Source organism: Octodon degus, unplaced genomic scaffold (assembly GCF_000260255.1).
Source record: "Octodon degus isolate 3935 unplaced genomic scaffold, OctDeg1.0 scaffold00022, whole genome shotgun sequence".
Taxonomy (NCBI): Eukaryota; Metazoa; Chordata; class Mammalia; order Rodentia; family Octodontidae; genus Octodon; species Octodon degus.
In genome coordinates, this window is record NW_004524598.1 from 11,312,920 (window position 1) to 11,337,133 (window position 24,214).

A 24,214-nucleotide genomic window follows, 5' to 3' on the forward strand; every position below is an offset into this window, starting at 1 on the left:
TTTATTTATTACATTTATTTATTGTGTGTGTGTGTGGCCAGCTCAGCCCACCAGGGGGCGGGTCTGGCTGGCATGTGGTGCTGGGGATCGAACCGCAGTCCCTGTGCTTTGCCGAGCTTGTTTCAAGTAGGTGCTTTAGACCACTGAGCCATCTCTCCAGCCCCAATATCTATATTTTTTAAATGAACCTTGTTTAGTTGAAGTATGACATGTAAGTAGAAAAATACATAAATCCTAAATGTATAGCTTGGTGAATTTGCACAAAGGCAAAAGAACCAACATCCACAAAAGGAAGTGGCACAGGATCAGTGTCCCAGAATCCCTTTATGCTTTGTGTTGTTCCCTACTCATGCCCCCCCATGCACTAGATAATTTTCTGTTACTGTAACAAAATACCTGTGATAAAAAAACTTCTAGGAGAAAAGTTTTCTTCTGGATTAAATTTTCCAAAGTTTCTATCCATTGTTGGCTGGTTTCATTGCTCTGTGGCAAGGCAGAGCATCAGGGCAGGGAGTGTGTGGTGAAGCAGCGCTGCTCACCTCTTGGTGCGGGGAAGCAGAGGAAGGGGCAATCGCTACATTCTTGTGACTCGCTCATTGAATGAATTGGTCACTACAGCAACAAAGTTATGGTCAATAGGAACTCCAACTTGGTGATGTTCCTTTCCTTTGCATAACTCTGACATACAATATTGTTGTGCATAACAGAACATAAAGCTACAGAACTATTCTATACAATACAATCAGTAAAAATTACAGTACTGTGTAACCAAGCTGTACCATATCAAAAAAGACACTGAGTCTCCATAAACACAATGGAGCTGGGGAGATAGCTCAGTGGAATAAGTGCTGTCCTGGAAAGCACAAGGTCCTGAGTTCAATCCCTGGTACCACCAAAAAAAAAAAAAAAAAAAAAAGATTAGATGAATGAATGGTAACTCTGGCCAAGGAGATGGCTCAGTAGGATAAGTGCTTCCCTGGCAAGCACACGGGCCTGAGTTCAATCACCGGTTCTGCCAAAAAAATAAACTAAAAGTTCATAAGCACAATGTACAGACTGCATAAAAGTATGAAATGGGTCATAAGTCTGAACAACAGGTTGTTAGCTTCAACAGCATCCTTCAGTCGTAAGTTGTTAAACTGGTTGGTCATCAAAGAATGTCTGTATAGTTTTCCATTACAGTAAGAATGGAGATTACCTTCATCAACACAAATCTGACTGATGGGGCTGAGAATGGAGACCACTGGTGTCAATGTTTTTTTTTTTTAATGTATGTATCCCTGTAACAGGACATTTTATTTATTTTTCCCATAGTTTTATTGAGAGACAAATAGCAATAAGACAGTTTCAAACCAAATTGGTAGGACAGTTTCAATAATTAACACATTGCATACATTCTTCCTAGTGGTTATTTGCTGTAAAAGATGCATTCATGATATCCTATTTACAAACACTATTGGAACAAATCCCTCTATTCATTAAGAGAATCTAACTATATATCTATCCTAACCATTTTGAATACAGAGATACAAAATGGACATTCATCTGTATCCCCTTTTTTGTTTAGTTCTGTTATTTGAATATTATAGGTGTGTTAACTCAGCAAAAACTTTCTAAAAGAGTCCAGCAGTCCATAATATTATTGGGTCTTCCGCGTCACTGGCAATGTCAGAAATTTTTGATCTGAGTCCCCTACCACTCAACATAACAACATGGCTTTACTTCTTATACTTCGTTTTTATACTTTTCTGCTGGATGGTTAAGACCAAGATAAAGCAAGACCTATGCAACAAGAGTTGTAGCTTTTGGGTCTGATAAGGTCAGTGAAATCCCCTCAGGATTTATCCTGAGATCCTGTACCTCAGATTGTAGAACCTTTGTGTCAGCCATGTGGATGAGTCACGGCCATTGCTTGGCCAGTGTGCTCTCTGTGAAAGCCTGAGAGAATGTTTTCTCTCCGTGTGACTCTCCTTAGGCATACTCTACATCATTGATCACTTTCCTCTTTGGCCCCATAATCTCCTTGATCAAAAACTTTGGGACACTACTGAGTTACATGATGTTACAGTACAAGTTCTCATATGTCCTGAGTCCTCACTGACCTTGGAAAGCTAGGGCCAAAATGTTGGCTTTCCTTGTGACCCTCCTTTTTCTCTAATTTTGGTCTGCAAACTTAGGTTGTTAATGCTCCAGAAGAGAAGCTTATTGTTATTACCATACAACCTAGGCTGTTAAGCTTAACCTCACTATCTGTCTGAGTATCAAACATCTTAGGCACAACATGGAACAGGTATTTTCAATGTTACTGCCTTTATTTCCACAGGAAATTCATGCCAAGGACGATATGATTGCTGACCGATAAAGTAGTTTACTGTTCGCATCATGAAAATTTTGCAAACCAATTTTACCAGCAAATAGTTTGCTTAGCTGGATAAACATCGCACTTATCAAGACAACCATTGGCTCTTCATCAAACTCATCTCCAGACTGTCACTTCACGGTGTCCAACAGTCCTAAAATATTGTGTCATGATCTTCACCCACTTCCAGTTATATTCTTACCTTCAAAGACGTGCCTTAAGTCTTATAAATCCCAAGCCCTATACTCTTCTGCAGTTTCCCCTTTTAGAGACTAATGAGACCATGTAAACTTTTCTTGATTAACAGATGTTTTTGGTGATCTTCATGAGGGGCAGTTAAAAAGGTGAATGCAGCCTTCCCTTGGTTCCATGAGCCTTTGTAAAGTCTGCGGTGCCCAAGTCTCCCACTTGGAATGTTAAAGTACTTACACATAACCTGCATACATCCTTACTCATCTATTCTACTTTAAATCATTTCCAGATTACCTTTAATAGCTAATGGAGTGCAAGTAGTTGTTACAATTTGTTGTTTATGGGACAGAGACAAGACAAAAATCTGTACATATTTAGTACAGACAAAACACTTTCAATATATTTTTAAGTCATAATCGGTTGGCTTTACAGACGTAGAACCTGTGGATACAGAGGCAAGGTTGTCTCCCTGTCACACTCTCATCAGAAACATACAAGGAGGACATTCTGTATCTGTGATTCAGCCTAACTAAATGGACATTTTACAGTAACCATTACAAATTAGCCATAATATATTTGTCCTTCTGTGAGGAAAAACATATGTTTCTTACACAAATGTTTTTGTTTGGGTATAGAAATTTGGCTGTCACTTTTTTGTTTTACTTTCCAGTGACCAAAACACGCTTTATTCAAGAATTTATGCCAATACACAATTAGTAAGAAAATGATAATCAAATACCAAATTGCATGGGGAGAATATAAAGGACCTTACCTCAGGTATAATTGATTATTTGTAATTCTGTTACACCACAGAATGGACAGTCACTAAATGCAGAATTAATCCCCTCTGGAGTATGTTCAAAAATAAAATGAATCTTGTAAATACCCTTGCCGAAGTCAATTTCTCTTTCATCAGTCAAACTCTCTGTAACATACCTGCCAAGTATGTGTGTTTCTCAGCCACACTGTAATTTTTTATAGCAAAGCATCACCATCTATTCATACAAACATCTGTATACCCAGGAAATAATTGTGGATAATTCATTGTTCAGATTTGATAATGGATGCTCAAATGATTGTGAGCATTCCAAGTGAACTTCTGTGAATGAAAAAAAAAATTCCCCTGACATAATGGCATGGTAAAATGCTGTGTGTAATGAACTTTAATTTGTCTAGAAGAGCATTTTGTAGTTAGTTAAGTTTGTTGGTACAATCCCTTATCCTCCCTTCAACCCCTTTTCCTTCCTTATTGCAAAAGCTTTGTCTTCAATTTTTCCTTCTTTTCTCATTTTTACTTTGTTCACTTCCTGCTACCCTCCCTAGTGCCCCTTGCCAACTGAGAATTTTCTTTCTATTTTATAATATCTACAATACATTCTAGTCCTTATTTACACTTTTGGTTTCTCACACCAGAGAAACAATGCAATATTTACGCATATGTGTTTGATTTATTTCTTTTGTGTTTGGTTTTTTTTTTTGAGACTGGGTCTCACTATGTAACCCAGGTTGGCCTTGAACTCATGGTGATCCTCCAGCTTCAGCCTCCTGAATGCTGAGATTACAGGCACAGGCCATCACACCTGACCGATTTATTTTACTTAAGAGTATGGTCTCATGGTCCATCTATATACCTATAAATGTCTCAAGTTCATTCTTCTTTTTGGATGAATAGCACTCCATTGTATTAAAAACCCACATCTTGGTGGTTAGGGATTTGGGCTGTGCAAAAGATTTAGCTTTTATAGACTGTGCTGCTATAAACACAGGTGTGCATACAATCCCTGTGGTATGGTGTTTTTAATTCTTTCAGAATGATACCAAGGAGAGGAACAGCTGGGTCAAATGGAGCTTTTACTTTTTTTGTGTGTGTATGTGTGCCTGCGTGTGTGTGTGTGTAATCTGCACACTGATTTCCACAGTGTTTGCATTAGTCTGTACTCCCACCAACAACAGAAAGGGTTCCTGTCTTCCCCATAGTCTTCCCCATAGCCCCTCAGTCTGTTTCTTTTGATTAGTGAATTGAGAATATTTATATCGATGGTTAATATATATTATATATATAATTTCCTGTTGGTGGTTCCTTGTCTTTCCTCTCTGTGTAATTATTTGTTCTTCCTGGTGGCTTCTTTCTATTGTTGTTCTTAGGATTTTGGTTTTCATTATCTCTTTCTAAAATATCCTTCAGCACATTTTATAGAGCTGGTTTTGTGGTCATAAATTTATTCTGTTGTTCTTTGTCATGGAAGTATCTATTTTCTCCACTGATTTTTTAAAATGTATTTATTTGGTTGTTACAGGGTCTCACTATACAGCTAATACTCATAATGATCCTCCTGTTTTCAGCCACTCCAGTGCTGGGATTACAGACATACACTACTATGCCCAAACTCTGGCCGGCTCAGCTGCGCCCCTGTTGGGGGGCAGGGCTGGTGTGGCATGTGGTGGCAGGGATCGAACCGCGGTCTCTGCACAGCTAAGCTATCTTGCTGGTCCCCTCCATTGATTTTGAAAGATGATTTTGCAGTGTATGTAATCTGGGTTGAAGGTTGTTTTCCTCTAGGAGCTGAAGCACCTCATTCCAAGCTCTCCTTTATAGGTGATTTGCTTTTTGGTCTAACAGGTTTTTCTATTCTGTTCTTGTGCTAAATTTGTGGAATTCGTACTATATTTCTTGGTGTAGATTTATTTTGGTCATGGATAGTTGGGGTTTTATATGCTTCACTTATTTGTATGTCAGTTTCTTTTTCTATGTTTGATAATTTTTTTTGCCATCACTTCTGTGACCATATTTTCAATGGTGTTTCTGCTATCTCCTGTCTCTTACTGACTCAGATCAAACTTATGTTACTCTTCTTTGCATCATCTTGCAGCTGTTTGAATGATTTTTTTCATGGTCCTTTTCTATTTTTAAGAATTCTTTCTTTGCATAGTTGATAACTACAATCCTGTCTTCTAGGTCTGTTATTCTTTCCTCACTTTAGTTCATTCAGCTGCACTTACTTTCAGTGAAATTTTTAATCTCTCCTGAATATCTGTTTGAATTTCTTTAATGGATTCTACTTCTTTGAATTGTAGATATTGTTCAATTTCTTGTTTAATTTCATCTGTGACCCATCGGTTGCTGAGTAGGGTGTTGTTTAATTTCCATGTATTTATGGTTTTTTTCTGGTTTCTTTTGTCATTTATTTCCAGTTTCATTTAACTGTGGTCAGATAATATGCATGGGATAATTTGTTTTCTTGCATATACTTAAGTCTGACCTATTGACTAGTATGTGGTCTATAACCCATGTGCAGCTGAAAAAAAATGTGTATTCAGTTGTAGTTGGGTGGAACACTCTGTATCTACTTCTTTCCTATATTGTGCATTCATGGTTTCCATAATTTTCCTAAGCTCCTCTATTTTTAATCTGTGTCTACTCTAGATTCAGTGTCCAGGTCCTTCATATTGGTCATCCTCTCTTTTTTTTTAATCTGAGAGATTATTTCTAATCTGATTTCCTCTATAGCTTCATTCTTGTTTTTGTTTTTTTAATCCTGTCCCCTATATTTATGCTGGGTGGGATGGAGGTCTGGAGTTGCATTTTGCTTCTGTATGTTGTCATGTTCTATTTTTCAATTATAATTTGTTTTCTGTGTTGATGCTTATACATTGTTTTGTTAAATAGCTTTAGTAGGCATATCAAGGCTTTCCTAGGAAATGTATATTTCTCAAAGATATCTTCTATGTTTAGTTGGCTCTTTATGTCTGTTCCAAGGTCCTACCTTCCCAATTTTTGGGGGATGAGTAGTTGCTATCTATTTGGGTTAGCACTTAGTCCTTTGATACTGGACTATGGGATGGTTATGACCACCATCAGTGTTTTCATACACGGGAGAACTTATTACAGTAAGTATGATATCTTGGCTAAAGCAGTACAATTAATAACAGTGGCATGAAGCACAGTATGGAAACTGACAAGCTGTGGTAACTATTAATTTGATAACTTTAACTATATAAATAAGTTCTAGTTATATAACAAAATCATCATAAACAAGGAAACTTGTGTATAATGGGTTTCCCCTTAGTTGAGTGGTTCTATGAGAGAGAGAGAGAGAGAGAGAGAGAGAGAGAGAGAGAGAGAGAGAGAGAGAAGCAGAAAAATAAATGAAGAGCAGTATAGTAGAAGCTAGGCTTGAGGTCAGAGGATCATCACTCGAGCTTTGGGAAACTGGGCAAGAGGACAGGAGCAAAAGAATAAGGAGAGAAACAACAGAATATTGATGCAAAAAGAAAGACTAGAGATAGATTGATATTTTCACTTGCTAGAAAACATCAAAAAATCAACAAAGTTGATGGGAGAGCAGAGTCAACCAAAATGAGCAATTAAAAAAAGATCAGACAAAAATTAAAATCAAACAAAGAAGAATAAACTTTTTGGATGTCCTTATGCAGCCTGCCCACTCCTTACCTTGTCCATGTCTATATCTTTCTCCCACTTGCTCTCATTGGTCATTCAAGACATGCAAATTAAGACAATGCTGAGATTCCATTTTATACCAGAAAGGATGACTACCATCAAGGAGTCAACAATAACAAATAGGGGCTGGTGAGATGGCTTAGTGGTCTAAAGCACCTACTTGGAACAAGCTTGGCAAAGCACAGGGACCACGGTTCAATCCCCCAGCACCACATGCCAGCCAGCCCCGCCCCCTGGTGGGCTGAGTTGGCCACACACACACACACACACACACACACATTAAAAAAAAAAAAAGAACAATAACAAATACCAGAGAGGCTGTGGGGGAGAAGGAAACCTTCTACACTGTTGGTAGAAGGGCTGGCTGGCACTACCATTATGGAAATCAGCATGAATACTCCTCAAAAAGCTAGGATTGGAGGTCCCATTCAAGCCAGCTAGTCCCCTCCTAGTATTTTTTCAAAATAACTGAAATCATACCACAGCAATACCTGCACACTCATGTTTATAGCAGTGCAATTGTCACAGCTAAATCTTGGAAACAACCCAAATGCCCATCAACTGAGGAATGGATAAAAAAGACTGATATTTTTACACAATGGAGTATTTTCAGCTATACAAAATGATAAATTCAAGGTTTGTGTAGATAAATGGATGCAGCTAGAGATTATATATATATATATATATATATATATATATATATTTATATTTTTAGGTAAGGATCTACAGGGTGTTCAGGGTCTCACTACTAGATCAGACTTGTAGTGATCTGCCTGTTTATAGCCTCCCAAGAGCTGGGATTACAGGTGCATGCCACCAATGCCCAATCTCAATCAACTTCTCAGTGTGCCCCGGGGGCGGAGCTGGCAGGACATGCCCAGGGATCAAATCCTGGCCCCTGCGCCTGCTTGCAGGCACTTTAATCCACTGAGCTATTTGGCCGGCCCTTAAGAGACTATATTGGCAAGTGAAATAAATCAGATCCATATATACAAACATTATTCTGCTAGTGTGAGAACCTGAAAGAACAATTAAAATCTGAAAGGTTCGACAGATACTGTGAGAGGGAAAGAGTTTGATCAGTGGGAAGGAAAAGCTGGGATAAGGCAAAGGACAAAACAAATAAGAGTGGCCAGAGAGATAGCTCAGCAGTAAATAAATCTGCTTCCAATCTTGGGTATCATTTCAGTGTTTCTGCTTGCTGTTGCAAATTATCTTTCTATTTCCAGTTTGATATATTTGCATTGGTTTGAAAGAGGAGCCATAACAAAATAGCACAGGCTCAATGGCTTAAAGAACACAATTGCATTTACTTATGACTCTGGAGCTTTCCAACCATGAGAAAAAAAATAAATAAGATCTAAGTCCTAGCAAGAATGATGTTCGCTGATACCTCTTTCCTGGCTTGTGGATGGCCATCCTTGTTTGTATGTACACTTTTGGCATCACTGTGTTCAATTTTCCTTTTCTTATAAGACACATTCAATACTCAATAGAATTGGCTCTAAGGACCTCATTTTAAGTTAATCAGCTCTTAAAAGGCCTTATGGCCAATATAGTCACATTTTGAGGTCCTGAGCCTTGTTCTTCAACATAGAAATTTTAAGAGAGACACAGTTCACTGTATAACGCTACTGTTTCTAACTACTCTTTTTTCAGTATCAAAGACCTCAGTGCCAAAAGCTGGGGGACATCCTGAAATGTAGCATGTTTTATAGAAGACTAGAGTAAATAAACCCTCACATCTACATCCCTCCACTTCCCACTTCTCCTTCCTAACTCATTAGAATAGTTGTCTTTAATCATCTTCTTACTCTCAAATTCCTGGTGGCAGGTTATTATACATGGGTTTACTTTTACTCAGCTTTTCCAGCAGGCCAAAGATGCTAAATAGGCTTCACAATTCAATATTTAAGAAACAGCACTACCTCTGGGTGCCATGGTCTTAATTGTATGCAATGTACAGCCTTACACAGGTTGCGACCATATTTTATCACTCCAAGGGAAAGATAAAAGCATAATTGGGCACCAAAACTTAGATGAACAGATAGCTACAGATCTTAACCCCTGAACAGTATTTGATCTGTGTGCCTTTTATCTGCTGAGTGCTGCACAGCTCTCCAAGTTCCCAAGGGGAAGGACAGTGAGAAGATAGAAAAACGATGATGAGACAAAAGCTGAGGTCAAGTGGAACTCCCTTTCTCTGGATGGGAGGAAAGGAACTGCTCAATCACTGTAGCACATTTATTTATACATTTGGCAAGTTGGCATCACATGACACTCTTTTTGCCTAGCAACACATACCTTGGATTGTCTTGGGGCTTAGTGTTCCCTGCTTGCCTCTGGTACTCTTTGTTTTACAAGGAACTCTTTGTTCTCACCCTCACACATGTGATCAGTTTCTAGCTTCAGCAGCTCCCTACACTTATCAGAACTACACACATAAAATTCAAAAGATGTTTAAGGTATTTTTAAATCTAAGTTTTAAATTTATTGAAATGCTGGGGGAAATGCTTGACCTAGTTATTTCATCTTCCATGAATTGTGTATTAGTATTTTTACTCATCTCTCCCATTGGTGTAAAAAATGGCCTGAAGAAATAAGATCACTACTTTAAAAATTCTGAAATCCTAATTCAAATGGAAATCTCAAATTGCTTCACCAAATATTGCTAGTATGGCCTTTCAACTTTAAGCAAGTGCTCTACCACTGAGCTACATCTCTAACCCTCAAGCTTCATTCATCACATACTGTTATGTGCCAGATGGTGCTACTCAATACTTTCACATTGTTGCCTGATAATAAAGGGTAGCAATTACTGAGAATATGATGAAGTTATTGCTGCAATTAGTCTATTTGTAACACTTGACTGAAAGATCCTAACTTATGCATATATTTATTTGTTTAATTAGCCTTAAGTTATATTTAAGGTATAAAAATTTATATAGACTTTTTAGGATTTTATCATCTGTGTTTCTGTCTTCATCTAGAATTTAACTATGAAAATAGTATTATGTTGGAGGGAGGTATGAGAAAGAGATTAAATGTTTATTTGCCATAATTCCAGCACTTGGGAGACTGAGGCAGAAGCACTTGGGAAATGAGTTCAAAGTCAGCCTGAACTACAAGTAAAACCCTGTCTCAAAAACAAGTCATTCATATTATTGATTTTTAACAAAATCTTAATACATACATAAAAGCAAGATTCATTTTACAACTATCAATCACATAAGTGTAACAATTGTCATATTGCATACAGAATGATCATTTTGGTTGGCTTTAAATATTTCCTCATACTGCAGGCTTGTTTTCTTAGGACCACAAGATCTTGACAAGTGAAATACGGCCTTTCATTTGTTGAACCAACAACATAAAAACCAAATGGAGCTGGAGGCACATACATCCATCAGTTTAGAGCCCTGCAAATGCTGAGAAGTCTGAAGCTTTAGTAGATAAATTAATGTTGGGCAATACATGAGTTCTTTCTTGGGAAAAACAAGATCTCAAAATATTTCTTGGATGTGTACATTGCCTGGGAAATATCTGATCCTGTAAGTGCAAATAGGGAGAATGGGAGCCATTTCAGTGATGGGGAGGAGACGTCATGGCCTGAAGCTGGTTCTGCTGACAGCTGGCTCTGGTCTGGGGCAAGGCCCTCACAACACTGCATCTCCAGGAAGCACTCAACTGTGATTAAAAGCACGAAGACAAGACTCACATTTTTATTTGAAAAGGGTTGAAACCTCATTTATGTAACTGATACTCAGCTATGACCACTCTTATAAACTCACGTATTCTACACTCACGCAGTATTTTTCCTCAATATTCTCCTACATCATTTAGAAGACAGATAGGCATCAACTTAAGTCATCGAGCTCCCCAACCTGTTCTTTCCAGAGCAGGAAACTCAAGAAGCACTTGTCCTTCATTAAGCTAGATGTCACAATTGTCAATCATCATGAAGGAAGCTCATTGTAGTCTGGGTCTACTCTACCTGCTACAAATCTCCCAGCTTCTGGTATAAGTGAGAATTTTTATATTAGGGTTACAGTATTGCTTTCTTCATTTAGTTATTTGTGTTTCAAATTGTACCCAAAAGCAGTTATTCTGAGATGTGGAGGAAATCCTCCCCATCAGTATTTTGCCATCCAGAACAACAGGTACTTTTGTTTTGTTCCTCGCCCCCACCAAATCTGTGCATCCTTCTTTAATTTTTGTACCATTTACAAAACATATTTTTGGCCTACAAATTTCATAAGCCAAGGTCAGTATTGCCTTGAAAGATAATGGTAGCTTCCATTTACTGAGCAGCTATTGTTTCATTCTTATTATTCTTATAATTGCTTCATTTAACAAGTACAAGAACTCTGTGAAGTAACAAATGCCTTTCCTATTTTGAGGACATGGAAATGAAGAAGTCAATTATCTTGGATAAGGCACAAAGATAAATGAGAAATATATCCAGGATTTAGGCCCTGATCTGAATTAAAAGCCTATGAGATCTCTGTTGCAAAAAATAGTAATAAAATAACACAAAACACACACACCCACACACCCTTACACTACCAAAAGTTGATATACAGATGATATCAAATTCTAAGAAATAACTCCTGTCTCTTGCTTCTCCAGGCTCCACATCTTCAGTGACTCCAATCCTTTTTTATATTGTTAAGAAACATTCTCCTCATCCTGGTCACTGTTCTCTACATCTACTTAAATTTGTCAAAAGTTATATTAACACCAGAACAAAACAGTGTTTCAACTACTTTGAGAACTGAAAAGACAAGAACATCAGTCTCTCTTGGTAGGGACACAAACAAGAGTCCAGGTCAGAACACGCAGAAGTCGCCAATGTCTGCCGGTGTCTTGATCTGGTCCCAGATGCTCAGAGCGCTCAGGCTTCCAGCACTGCGGCCAGCTATGGTGCTAGAGCTTAGGACCTTTGTCACACCCTTGTGACATGGCACCTGCACTCAGCAAGATTCTGTGGTCCTCCATGACAGAGTGATCTGATATGGGATTTCCTGCAGCCCCTCCTCCTGTGCAGTTGCCCTGGGGCCCAGTGGTTACTGGGAGGTTCTGGCTTGCTCAGCCGGCTGTGGTCTGCTCCAGGCTGCACTCTTTCCATTCACCTCTCATTCTCATGCTGATGGGGCAGTTCTCAAAACCCAAATCTAAAAAGAGCAGAAAACAAAGTGTACAATGTTATCATTTTTCCAGTTGTCTTTTTTGAATTCACTCCGCTCTAAAATTTTTGACTTTAAGTTGATTTTATTTATAATACAACACTCCCCACATTTTATTTTCTTTCCATACATTTTTGCAGTCTTTATTGTATTTGTTTCTCACAATCCAAACATGAAAGTAAAAATATTACATTTTTATCAGCCATGATACATGTCTTCAATCTCAGTTACTCAGGAGGTAGAGGCAGGAGGATCACAAGTTTAAGTCTAACCTGACCAAATTAGGCACAGCCTACCTCTGTCTCTAAATAAAACCTTTATAAAAGGGTTGGGGATGTAGTTCAGCTGCAGTTGTTTGCCATGCATACTGAACACCTGCAAGTTCATGCCTCTCATTTCATAAAGAAACAAATACCCCCTGTCCCTGGCAATTTTTCTGCCTCTATCTTCTGTGCAAGAAACTGTAAGATCCTTGAAGCATCTTTGTCTAGAAAATTAACAGCTCTGCCATGCTGGATTTGTACTGCAAGTTCCCTTTATTTGGATTAGTGCTGACATTATTGGAAGACTGGGATCCTTTAATCATCAGTGCCCAGGAGTGTGGTAAGGTCACCGTGAAGGTTGTTCTAACAACAAACTGCGTCAGCCCAGCTGTTCAAAGCAGGTGTCTTACCACAAGCAGGTAATGTTTTAAGGGCATGGACAGAATGCTCTAAGTGCTAATTATAAACAACCAAGTGGAAACGGAAAGGGATGAATAATTGCAGAGACCAGGCTTTTGAATTTCATTATAATAATGACCACTTGGGAACTGGACCAACATTCTGGAATCCTGGGATCTCAGTAAACAGAAAATATGATTGTGTATGGAGACAGTTTATCCAGGACTATAAAGAATGATATTATATGATGATTTTTAAAAAATGAACGGCACTCTTCTTTCAAATTTGCATAGAATGTAAGGACATACAGAGTAATTTTTTTTCCATATTTTTATTGAGAAACAAATAGCAATGAGACAGTTTCAAATCCAATTAGCAGGACAGTTTTAATAATTAATACATTGCATATAGTTGTCTTACTGATTATTCATTGTACAGGATGCAGACATGATATCCTGTTTACAAACACTATTAGAACAAATCTTTTTATTCATTGAATTAAGAGAATGTAGCTGTATATCTGTCTTAACTGTTTTGAATATACAGATACAAAATGGTTGTTCATTTGTATCCCCTTTTTGTTCAGTTTTGTCATTTAAATATTATAGGTGTGTGAATTCAGCAAAATATTCCAAAATAGTCCAATAGCCCATAATAGCAGTGGGTTTTCTGTAAGACTGGCAATGTCAGAAGTTGTTGACTTGAGCCTTTTACAGCTCAGCATATTAATATGGCTTTACTTTTTATACTTTGTTTTTATACTTTTCTGCTGGATGGCTAAGACCAAGTTAAGCAAGATCTATATAACAAGAACTGTAACTTTTGTATCTGATAAGGTCAGTCAAATCCCCTCCGGGGATCTTATCCTATAACCCTGTACCACAGTTTGTAGATCCCTTGTCATTGTCAGCCATGTGGATGAGTCACAGACATTGCTTGATCAATTTGCTCTCCATAGAGTAATTTTAAAGGCTGTGACCATCAAGAACCACCACCGAGAGCTGGCCCTTGAAGTTCCACAACTTGATATCTACAATATAGATATTAAGGTGTGTAGAAAGAGCTCGGAGGCTTGGGTTTCATCCATAGCTCTTTTCTGTATTCTTATAATGGCTCTGAGACCTGAAGCAGATCACTCTCTGTGGCTATTTTTAATAACAAGGCTTTCAATTTCACAATATGTAAAATCATTTCCAACTGTAAAACTTACTTTCTAAGCTATTCTTCAGAGGAAATAATTGTTTCCATTTTCACATCGTTTTAATCTTAGACAACCTCATGTGAATAAGTTCTATAAAAAGACAAAACACTTTAAATCAACCTGTCCTAAGTGTGTACATACACATATCTATTATATACATAAAGAACCTATTATCAGTGATTCCTGGGTTTTGAATAATGCTTTTCACTTTGTTACTTTTTCTTCCTATTATAGCTTTCTATTTTATGAATTTCTAAGACTAGGACATATGAAGTTAAATTAGGTTCATTAAATTGGTTTAACTCAAATTAAATTGTTCCTCAACTTTTTCTTTTTTAGGATAGCTTTTTCCTGACAGTACTGGAGGTTGAACCTAGCATCCCATGCAAACTAAGCAAGTGCTCTGCCACCGGCCTATACTCCCAGCCCTGCACATAGCTCTTTATAAGAACTTGGAAAATCACTTGAGGCCATGCAACACTCTCATTGTTCAGGCTGCTTTGTGTGGATAGTGGCAAGGTGGTATAAAAAGGAATATTTAATGAGCTCCATATGCATGGATGACTTTGAGTTATTATTTCCAGTTTCTATTTCCTTGTAACATATATGGTAAATTGCCGAGATCCAAGAATCCTCCTCTGTGTTATGAGCCAAAACACATGATCAGGTTACACCTGCTTGGCTTATACTACCTTGGAAACCACTAGACTCCATTTTCCTGTGCTTCAAGAACTAGTTCTCTCTGCGGGAAAGAATGAAATCGATTCATGCTTATTAAAATCAAATCAATAACCAAGCAATTCTCTTCTAAATCTCCACATCTGTCACAAAAGGTAAGTTGTTTTCTTATAAGATTTGTCTATTTAGTGGGAAAATTACATCTCTTGTAATTGGACAGTCATTGCTTCCAAAAAGTTTCAGTGCCAGAGGCAATCTTTATCACAAATCCTAATGTATTGACTTTCAGCCCTGTGCCATTAAACATGTCTTTTCTGGATAAGCTTCTGGGAAGTGCAGTTGTCCACCTGGAAGGTGATAGTGACTTCAGGTCTCTCTGAGTCCTCAGCCAAGGAAGAACTTGTGGCCTCAGCAGTGTGTGTGGCTGATGTGGTGGGAAGGATGGGATTGTAGACCAAAACCCCGGACCTTTCAGGGACCCAGCCTGTGTAGATCGAGAGCAGCCCAAGTTAGCACTTTTCCTCACAGGGGATCTTCTAGGAGCAGCAATACACATGTTCACACAGGGAATTACATACCTTGCAAGTGATGTGTATGCACAACCCTTGGCTTGTGTGGGTCTTTCGTTCTGTTCAGTATTTCTTTTGGACTCCTAATATTGAATTTATTTTTAGTACAATGTTATTTATATGAATAAAAGCCAAAATCCTTAGTTATGGCCTTTAAGTATCTATATTTATAAAGAAAAATCAAAGATCATAAAGCTAATAGAGAAAATTAAAGTTTAGCAAACAAAAGATAGTGCTTCACTGAAATGGAATCACTAGCCCTTAAGGATGTCAGCTAGAGGCTGCAGAAGCTTTGGTTCTGTGAGGTTGGGCCTGCCTGTTCCGAGAGCCACAAGGTAGCTTTTCACCCACCACTGATCTCTATTCAAACTATAAGTGGGCTTCATTCATGCTGCATGCTCACCTGTCCTTTACTCCTGTGCTTCTTTTAGGTCCAGATAATTAGAGATCTGGTACTTGGTCCCAATATGCTTGTTTTTATTTTTTCTGTATTTAGTACAGGGTCTACATAGTCTCACCACATAGATCAGACTCATAGTGATTGTTTTTAGCTTCCCAAGTGCTGGGATTACAGGCACGTGACACCACGCCCAGTCTCAGTGAGCCCCAGGGGCAGGCCAGCACGGGATGCCGGGCTTTGAACCCAGCCGCTGTGCTCTAAGTAGGTGCAGTAGTTTGCTGAGCTATCAGGCGGGCCCTCCAACATGTTCTAAAGCACATCATAAGCTAGGGTTTGGTTTTTTTTTTCCTGTGTGCAAAGGACCAGGTAGCAAATATTGTAAGCCTTGAGTGCCATGTTGTCTCTGTAACAATTACTGAACTCTGCAGTTGTAGCATAAAAGTGGTAAACAATAATAAAGGAGTTGGCATAATTGTGTCTCAACAAACCTTATTTACAAAATAAAAGGTGGACTGGTTTGGCCTGAGGGCTCTATAGTTGGCTGGATCTTCATAAAAGTGAGGACAGAAATGCTAAAATCTTCCAGCAGTCCAGTTATGCGCTGGTCATCTGGTATTTTGTTGTATGTGTGTGTGTGTGTGTGTTTACAATGATACACTTATAAACCTTCTAAAAATCTTTGTAAATATTAAAACACTCTCAGGGGACCACAATTCTGAGTTTGAAAACACAGCTTTAGGGATTTTTATTTTTATTTATTTATTTTCAAGACAGTGGATATATTTTAATTGAACTTTTCAGTTTCACAACATGAGGTAAAAGGAAATACAGTTTTCCTTAATCAGTATTTCACACAGCTATAGTAAAATACTTTAGACTCACGGATTTATAAAGGATTACATTTCTCAAAAAATGTGATCAAGTAAGTTTTACTTAACTCTTTGAAATTTCCAGTTGATTCTTTACAATAGTAACAAGCTCTAGTTACTTAAGTTTCAAGGCCAAGTTTTAATCACGCTGATGTCTTCAGATCTTAAGTCCTGCTGTTTCAATCAATATTCACTAATTCTACTTCAAAAATGAGTTTTGCATTTGGCGGAATTTTGGCATCAGGCTGTCCTTTCTTTCCATAAGCCCATTCTGGTTCAATCTCCAGTCGAGCTTTTTCCCCTTTACTCATAGTCAAGAGTGCTTCATCCCGTCCTCTGATAACTTTGCCGACTCCAACCTTAAAACTTAAAGGCTTGGCATTTTTCTTCTTCTTTGAACTTGTTTGAATATTAGTATCAAAAACTGTCCCATGCTGCAGCGTCCCTGTGTACCAGCAGTGCACAACGTCATTTTTGGGAAAGTTGGTTTCATCTCCCTTTTTCAGAATGGATTTTGTGTATTTTGGTGGACCTTCATCTTGAATCTCTTCAGACTTGGTTTCCTCGGGTTTTTCTTCATTGAGCTTCACATTCTTCACTTGATCAGTCACTTTACTTATGCTTTCAGTACCTTTAATTTTTTTTTTAAATTTTATTTATGTGTGTGTGTGTGTGTGTGTGTGGCCAGCTCAGCCCACCAGGGGGCGGGCTGGCTGGCATGTGGTGCTGGGGGATTGAACCGTTGTCCCCGTACTTTGCTAAGCTTGTTCTAAGTAGGTGCTTTAGACCACTGAGCCATCTCACCAGCCCGCTTTCAGTACCTTTGAAACGCTTAGTTTCAAAAAGATGATTGTAAGCTGTAACCAAATGATCCTTATTAGCTGTCTTAGCTACATTTTTAACGTTTCCTAATAATTTATGCTCTGCAAGAAACGAATCTGAACCGTGGTCCTCCAGAAACTTGATTATGTCCTGCTTGGGCAGCTGCTCCACGGTCCACGCCTGCTGGGCACAGCGGCCGCCATCTTCCCCCGCTGCTCCGCAGCTCTAAAGCAGCCCTTCAGGGATTTTTAAATAAGCAGTTGTTAAAAGGTATTTTAAAGGTTAAATAATTTGTATGCAAGGTAAGACAGAAATGTGGATCAGTCAATGAACCCCGCGCTGTGAATGGAGCTGGAGAGTAGCCATGCAGGACCTGGGTTTTTTGTGGGCTTTTAGATTTCAACGAGTCTCTCACCTTTTTGAGTATTGCTAAGTTGGGGCAGTCAGAGACAACAGCCTACTACGAGAATGGAAGTAAAGGTCCTGATGCTGTAAAGAAATAACCAAGGGCTAAGAGAAGGAGGACGAGGAGGAAGAGGAAGAATAGGAGGAAGAGGAGGAGGAGAAAGAGAAGAAAGTTAGTCTAAAAAAGACAGAAAATTTTCTCTGTTATTTTTAAATTAGTGGTTTCTTTCCATGATCCATTTTGGAATCTAGTAGGTCACTGTTTTCTCCAGCTAGCTTTATGGCCTGTGGCTTGTGAGGCGCCCTTCTGTTGCGGAGGGTCCCCAGGCTGTGGCATCTGCTCAAGCTGAAGTGTGCCCTTGCCCACGTTGGTAGACAGCGAAGGTAGTGAGACCTCAGATCTGGATGTATGGGGAGACTGTATGTGAGCCAGCTGCTTGCGAGTGCGGACAAGCCAGGCCTGGCTTCTCTCAAGAGGGTGGACCTCTGTCCTTTGGCCTGAGTTTGCATTTCTCAGGGGTTCTTGGTGCAGCTGCCCTCACCCTGTCTCACAGCCCTCAACTAAGTGAAGTTTTTAGTTGTTTTGAGTCTCAGACTTCAATAATCAACTCCTCCTTGAAATGACACTGAGTAAGCACTCTCTGGCAACATGAGGGCTACTGCATGGGATCCCTGACTGCTGCCTGCCCTGTGGAAGGAGCCACCTTGAGCAAAACCACACACTGCTTTTGCAGTTATAACAGCGGTGGGTTTCCAGTGCATCTATGGAGGAAGGTTTTGCTTCTGGGAGGCTGGGGCCAATTTCCAGATGGCTTTGATTTTCTCTCTCTATTGTGGTCCATTTCCCCAACTTCTCTGCAGATTTTAATTTTCCTTCCCAATTACAGAAGATTTATGTCTTTTTGTTTGCCTCTTTGCTCCTTTCCAGGTATCTGGTTTCTGGATTTCAGTAGAGGCTGAATTTTGTTGCTGATCGCTACTCTGCTGTTTGGTTCCTCCTGCACCCTGTAATAGACACTTTTGCACCATTAATGCAATGGGAAGTTGTAGTAGAGCTGTTAAGTGGCGACATGAGGCTAACCTGGTTATAGAATGAACAATGGGTTGAAGGCAGAACAAGAATAGAAACAGGAAGGCAGGAAGTGTGGGCAGCCTGACTTTGGGTAGTAGAAATGCAGATGTAGAGTGAAAAGTTGGGGAGCACATTTCTAAACTGAAAACTGGCTTTGAATGTAAATTGTATGGTGGTTTGGAGAAAAAAAAAAAAGGGAAAAACAATTTCTAAATTTCTGCTTCCTCACTTGGATGGAGTGTGGTGAAGTTTGTGGAGGCAGAGAACACTGCAGAAAGAACAGCACCTGGGAAGGGAGGCAGCAGAAGATGGAGTAGGCATCTGCGAGAGCTTACATGAGGATATTTTAAGATCTGTGAGTTGACATCATAGCAGAGATGCCAGAGACAGCTGGAGCTCAGAAACCAGGCCTGGCCTGCGCCGCACTGGGAAGCTACTGGGTCAGAAGGTGGGGAATCACTGAGGTGTCTATGGGTGAGGAAGTCTTTAGGAAAGCCTGCAAGCATGGAGAAAGATGTGTGTGAGAAGCCATAGCTCTCTGATATTTTTAGTGTTTTTTATTAGGTTCATTTCTTCCACATTTAATTTTGAATATTTCTATCGTTACAAATGAGTAATGCAGCAGGCCAGGAAGATAGCTCAGTAGAATAAGCGTTTGTCTGGCAAGCGCGAGGGCCTGAGTCCAGTGCCCAGTTCTGCCAAAACAAACAAACAAAAAAAGAGTAATGAAGAAAATCATGAAAAATAAATTCCTCACAACTCAATTGATAAACATTAGTAATATTTGTTTTTTTCCTTTGTACCTATTTCTGTTGTTTAAATGATTGCCTCTAAATGTTTAGGTCCTTTGAGCTTGTATTACTTCTTTATGTCAAGCAAACTTCCTCCCACTTTTTAAACTATAGTAAGATATGTAAAATTTGCCAATTAATATTTTTTTGTGTGTAATTGTGACTTTAATTGTACTCACAGTGGTATGCAACAGCAGCCATGAGGGTTCCAGTTTCTATATATTTTCATCAACACTCACTATACATTTTTAAGATTATAGTCAACCTAGTAAATGTGAAGCACTATCTTCATGGGTTTTAAGATTTGGTACATGTGGTACTGGGGATTAAACCTGGGTTCTTGAGCTTGCCAGGTAGGCACTTAGACTGCTGAGCTATCTCCCTGGCCCCCTTCATGTGGTTTTGATTTGCATTTCCCTAATGACTAATATTGGCTACCTTTTTGTGTGCTTATTTGCCATTTGATATCCCTTCCTTGGAGAAATGTCTACTCCAGTCCTTTGTCCACTTTTAAATTTGGTATTTCTATTTCTAAATTAATATTTCCTTACACATCAAGATATTAAACCCCTATCAGACATAATTTAAAAATATTTTCTCTGATTCTACAGGTTGACTTCTCACTCTTTCGATAGTATTCTTTGTTGCACTGAAGTTTTTAATTTTGGGGAGTACCAAGAATCAAACATAGGACCTCATGTTTGCACCAATGAGCAGGTTGATGAAACCTGATTTTGTTGTTGCACGTGCCTTTGGTATTCTCAGATTCTGTTACCAAACTGAAGGTGATGAAGGTTTGTCCCTGTTTTCTTCTAAGAGTTTTATGGGTTTAGCTTTCATATTGAGGTTGTATATTCATTTTTAACTAATTTTTATAAATGGTGTGAACGTCCAATTTCATTCTTTTGCATGTTCAAAGCCAGTTGTCCCAGTAGCTTTTCCTTGTTCCCATTTTACGTCAAATATTTGGGAGAAACTAGCAACCTAAAAAATTATTGCTGACATTTTCGGATGTTGAACATTTTATTGTCTAAAAATGTTTTATCACCTCAATTTTCCACACTAAAGTCCTGTGAAGTGAATGGTTACTTCTTAAGAGAAAGATACAGGCAAAGCGATGCCTCAGAACCGCTAACTGGAGGTTCTGGGATATGCCTCAGCGACTGCACACTGGCCTTGTACGAGTCCCAGAACCACCAAAAACAGAAAGTTGACAAGTAGAAACTCTTTTTACAAACTAGGAGTGACCAGTGGCAATTTAAGAAAATGGATAAAGACCATTATTAGAAGCAAAGAGAATTATTAAGAAATAAAGATACATTTCAAACACTTAATGTTGTTATATGCAAATTCCTTACTATTATTCATCTTTTTTTCCCCTTTTTTTCTGTACTAGGGATTGAACTCAGCACCCTGTGCTTGCCAGGCAGGTGTTTATGCCACTGAACTATCTCCCTAGCCCCACTATTATGCATCTTCCCTGGAAGAACTAGAGAAAATGTGTATTTCATTTATATTAATAGATTTAAACTTTTATTTTTGCTGTGCTAATTGAACCTACAGCCTTCATACATACTGGGCAAGTGCTATATCACTGGACTACAAACCCCAAACCCTTACTTTTAATGTGAATTATGTGCAATTAAACTAGTGTGTATTGTTTATTTTATTTTAATTTCAGGGAACAGTGTACAGGGTGTTAGGGGTCTCATTACTATCAGACTCTAGTGATTCACCTGTTTACAGCCCCCCAAAAGCTGGGCTTACAGGCTCGCGCTACCACGCCCAGTCTTAATTGCCGTCTCAGCGTGCCCCGGGGTGGGGCCAGCACTGTGGGGCCGGGGGTTGCACAGGCTTGGGGAGCAAACCCCCGACCCCTGTGCCTACTTGCAGGTGCTTTAATCCGCTGAGCTGTTTGGCTGGCCCTAAATCTATAAAATGGCAAGCCTTCCACTTTCCAGTGGCAAAACAAAATAAGAACACACATCACATTGTCTCAGGCCTGAGTGGGGACTCCATATGGATTAACCGGTGAGACTCATGAGCCTCATGAGGTAGGTTCCACGATCCTCACCAGTGAGCTCAGTCTGAATCCCAAGGAGTCTGACGCTGGGCCTAGGCTTGTGACTCACTGTGCTGAGCCGCTTTAGTTAAAGGTGAATAAACATTATGATGCCTCTCCAGTACGAAAAAGCCTTTGTCTTTCCATTTCCAGTGTGGAATCTGAAAACAGAAGGGATATTTATGATTCAAAAGCAAGCTGTAATCCTGAGACGCTAGTGGTACCATCTGTTTGCTTCTGGTGAAAGATTAATTTGTTTTTCTTTTAGTAGAGCAGTCTGGGTTTAGTTTTACCTTCCTTCTCTAAAACGCCCAACACAATCCTTTCAAATGTTTTCTAATATTACATAAATATCTTCTTTAGTACTAGGGGTGAATGTCCAATGATACACCTCTAGCAGACATAATACATTTTGCCCTTTTTTAATCTTTAGGGCTTTGTTTTAATAATTCATAAAGACATGAACCTTTCAAGTAGATTAATACCTTTTATTTAATACAATTTCCTTTGTGTTCTGAAAACCAAGGACATTGATGTAGCCAATCTCTGGTGAATAGAGCATTGTGTACATGTGTCTTTTTGTCTCTCTGAACATACCGCTTAACTTTACTTCGTATTTTGAAGGCTCTGTGTGTGGACTTGGACAATGTTGTTCCCTTTATAGTAGATAATGTGACCCACTTTCGCAGTTGTGCTGTTACAATAATATCCCAATTTTGTTCACCCCCTGCCTCTCCTTAAAATGCCAATTCTATGATTCTTTTTTCGGCTGAATGTATGGAGATAATAAAATGGTAGTGAATTTTTAAAGGAAATTAAATAGGAAATGACACATTTCTGAGTAATCACAAAGTGATTTGTAGTAGATCTTGGGTGCTAATTAATATCTTTTGGTTATGGTAGAAAGTTAAAGGCAGTGGGGACATTTGGCTCTCTTCTCCCAGGGCTTGGAGTATGTGGGGATGTGTTTGTTTGTCATAATGTGGGGAAGGGACACGAGCTATGGCATCTGGAAGTGAGAGATGCTGCTACACGCCCTGCAGTGCAAGTGGGAGCCACTGAGACAAAGCACTATCCTGCCCAAAATTCCAGTGGCGCCAGTGATAAAAAACCTTGTTCTGGAATAGTAGAAATGGACTTGAACCCTGCTCTGCAGCTTTGCCAAGTTGTAAATGTGGCCTCATTTGTCAAACTCTAGTTTCTGTTTTGAAAGAATGAAATTTCCAGCCCCATAAAATTAAACAAAACCAAACCCAAAACCTATCTTCAGGGGGTGGTTATGAGACAGCAATCCAAAACCACTTAATATTGATGGGCATATAATGGATCCAATAAATAAAAATGGGTCCAGACTACCAAGTCCAATCGTAAGACAAGATGAGAGCAGTCAGAAAGCCAGTCACTGAAATGGGAAAGAAAGCTCCCCATTATCCTATCAGCTTTTACAGAGAAAAGAGCAAGAGATAGAAAGATGCGTAAGAAGATCAAATAGCACGGAGTATACAGTAGGAAGGTATTAGGTAGGAAGTGGAAGGTAGTGAGGGGATGCACAGATGCATCTGGCGATGGATTACAGCTGAGCTTCGATGTCTGCAGGGGATCAGAAGAACTGGATGGGCAATTTAAGAAAAGATCATGAGAGGAACGTAGAATGAACATGAGACTTCTGACTTGCGCGCTTGATGTTAGTGACATAACAATGAAATCGGAGGTCAGGGAACAAAATAAAGCTCGGGGTGCCTGTTGGGTATTTGGATGATAATGAGGAGATAGTAGGATATAGAATCATAGGGAGAAGCCAAAGATTTGAGTTGTGAAATGGAAACAATTAGTTCAATCTATAGAATGAATATTCTCCAGGGAAAACATGAAGTAAAAGAAAAAAGACTGAGCAGAGGACAGAATTTTATTTTTTATTTTTGGCAGGCTCAGCCTGCCCTGAGGGCAGGGCTGGTGTGGCATATGGTGCCAGGGACCCCTGCCTAAGCCTGCCTAAGCAGGTGGTTTAGACCACTGAGCTATCTTGTTGGCCCCAAGAACAAAACTTTATTTATTTATTTATTTATTTATTTATTTATTTATTTATTTTGGCGGAACCGGGGATTGAACTCAGATCCTTGCATTTGCCAGTCAAACGCTTATCCTACTGAGCCATCTCCCCGGCCCAAAGCTTTAAAGGACAAAGAAAACTAAGATGAAACAGTCACGGGGAACAGTCCGACAAGAGAACGGAGACTAGAACGGTAATGAAGGCTGAGTTTGAAGAATAAAAAAGCAGCAACATTGCTAAATGTCGCAGAGAATAGACCCAGAGTACAGGCCTGGCGAGTGAGTGAGATGACCCGGGGCCGTGGGATCCTCATTGGACCCAGGCTGCAGGCCCAACATGGAACCCTTCAGCAGAACTCCCTGCAAAGAGGCTAGAGGCAAGACCCACCCAGCTGATTCAGGAGCAGAACATCTTGCCAGAGAGACACAAAGGATTCA

The 24,214-nt window shown here is 39.3% G+C and overlaps 1 protein-coding gene and 1 pseudogene across 1 annotated transcript in view; one reads left to right on the forward strand and one right to left on the reverse strand.

The window, feature by feature from the left end:
- Positions 1-14,448: 14,448 nt before the first annotated feature.
- Positions 14,449-24,214, forward strand: part of Gjb7 (gap junction protein beta 7) — a 14,729-nt gene continuing 4,963 nt past the window's right edge. Inside the window, exon 1 of the mRNA XM_004628300.2 lies at positions 14,449-14,892. The gene's annotated coding sequence lies outside the window, so the exon portion shown is untranslated. The remainder of the gene's footprint in view (positions 14,893-24,214) is intronic.
- Positions 16,628-22,322, reverse strand: LOC101564278 (annotated as a pseudogene).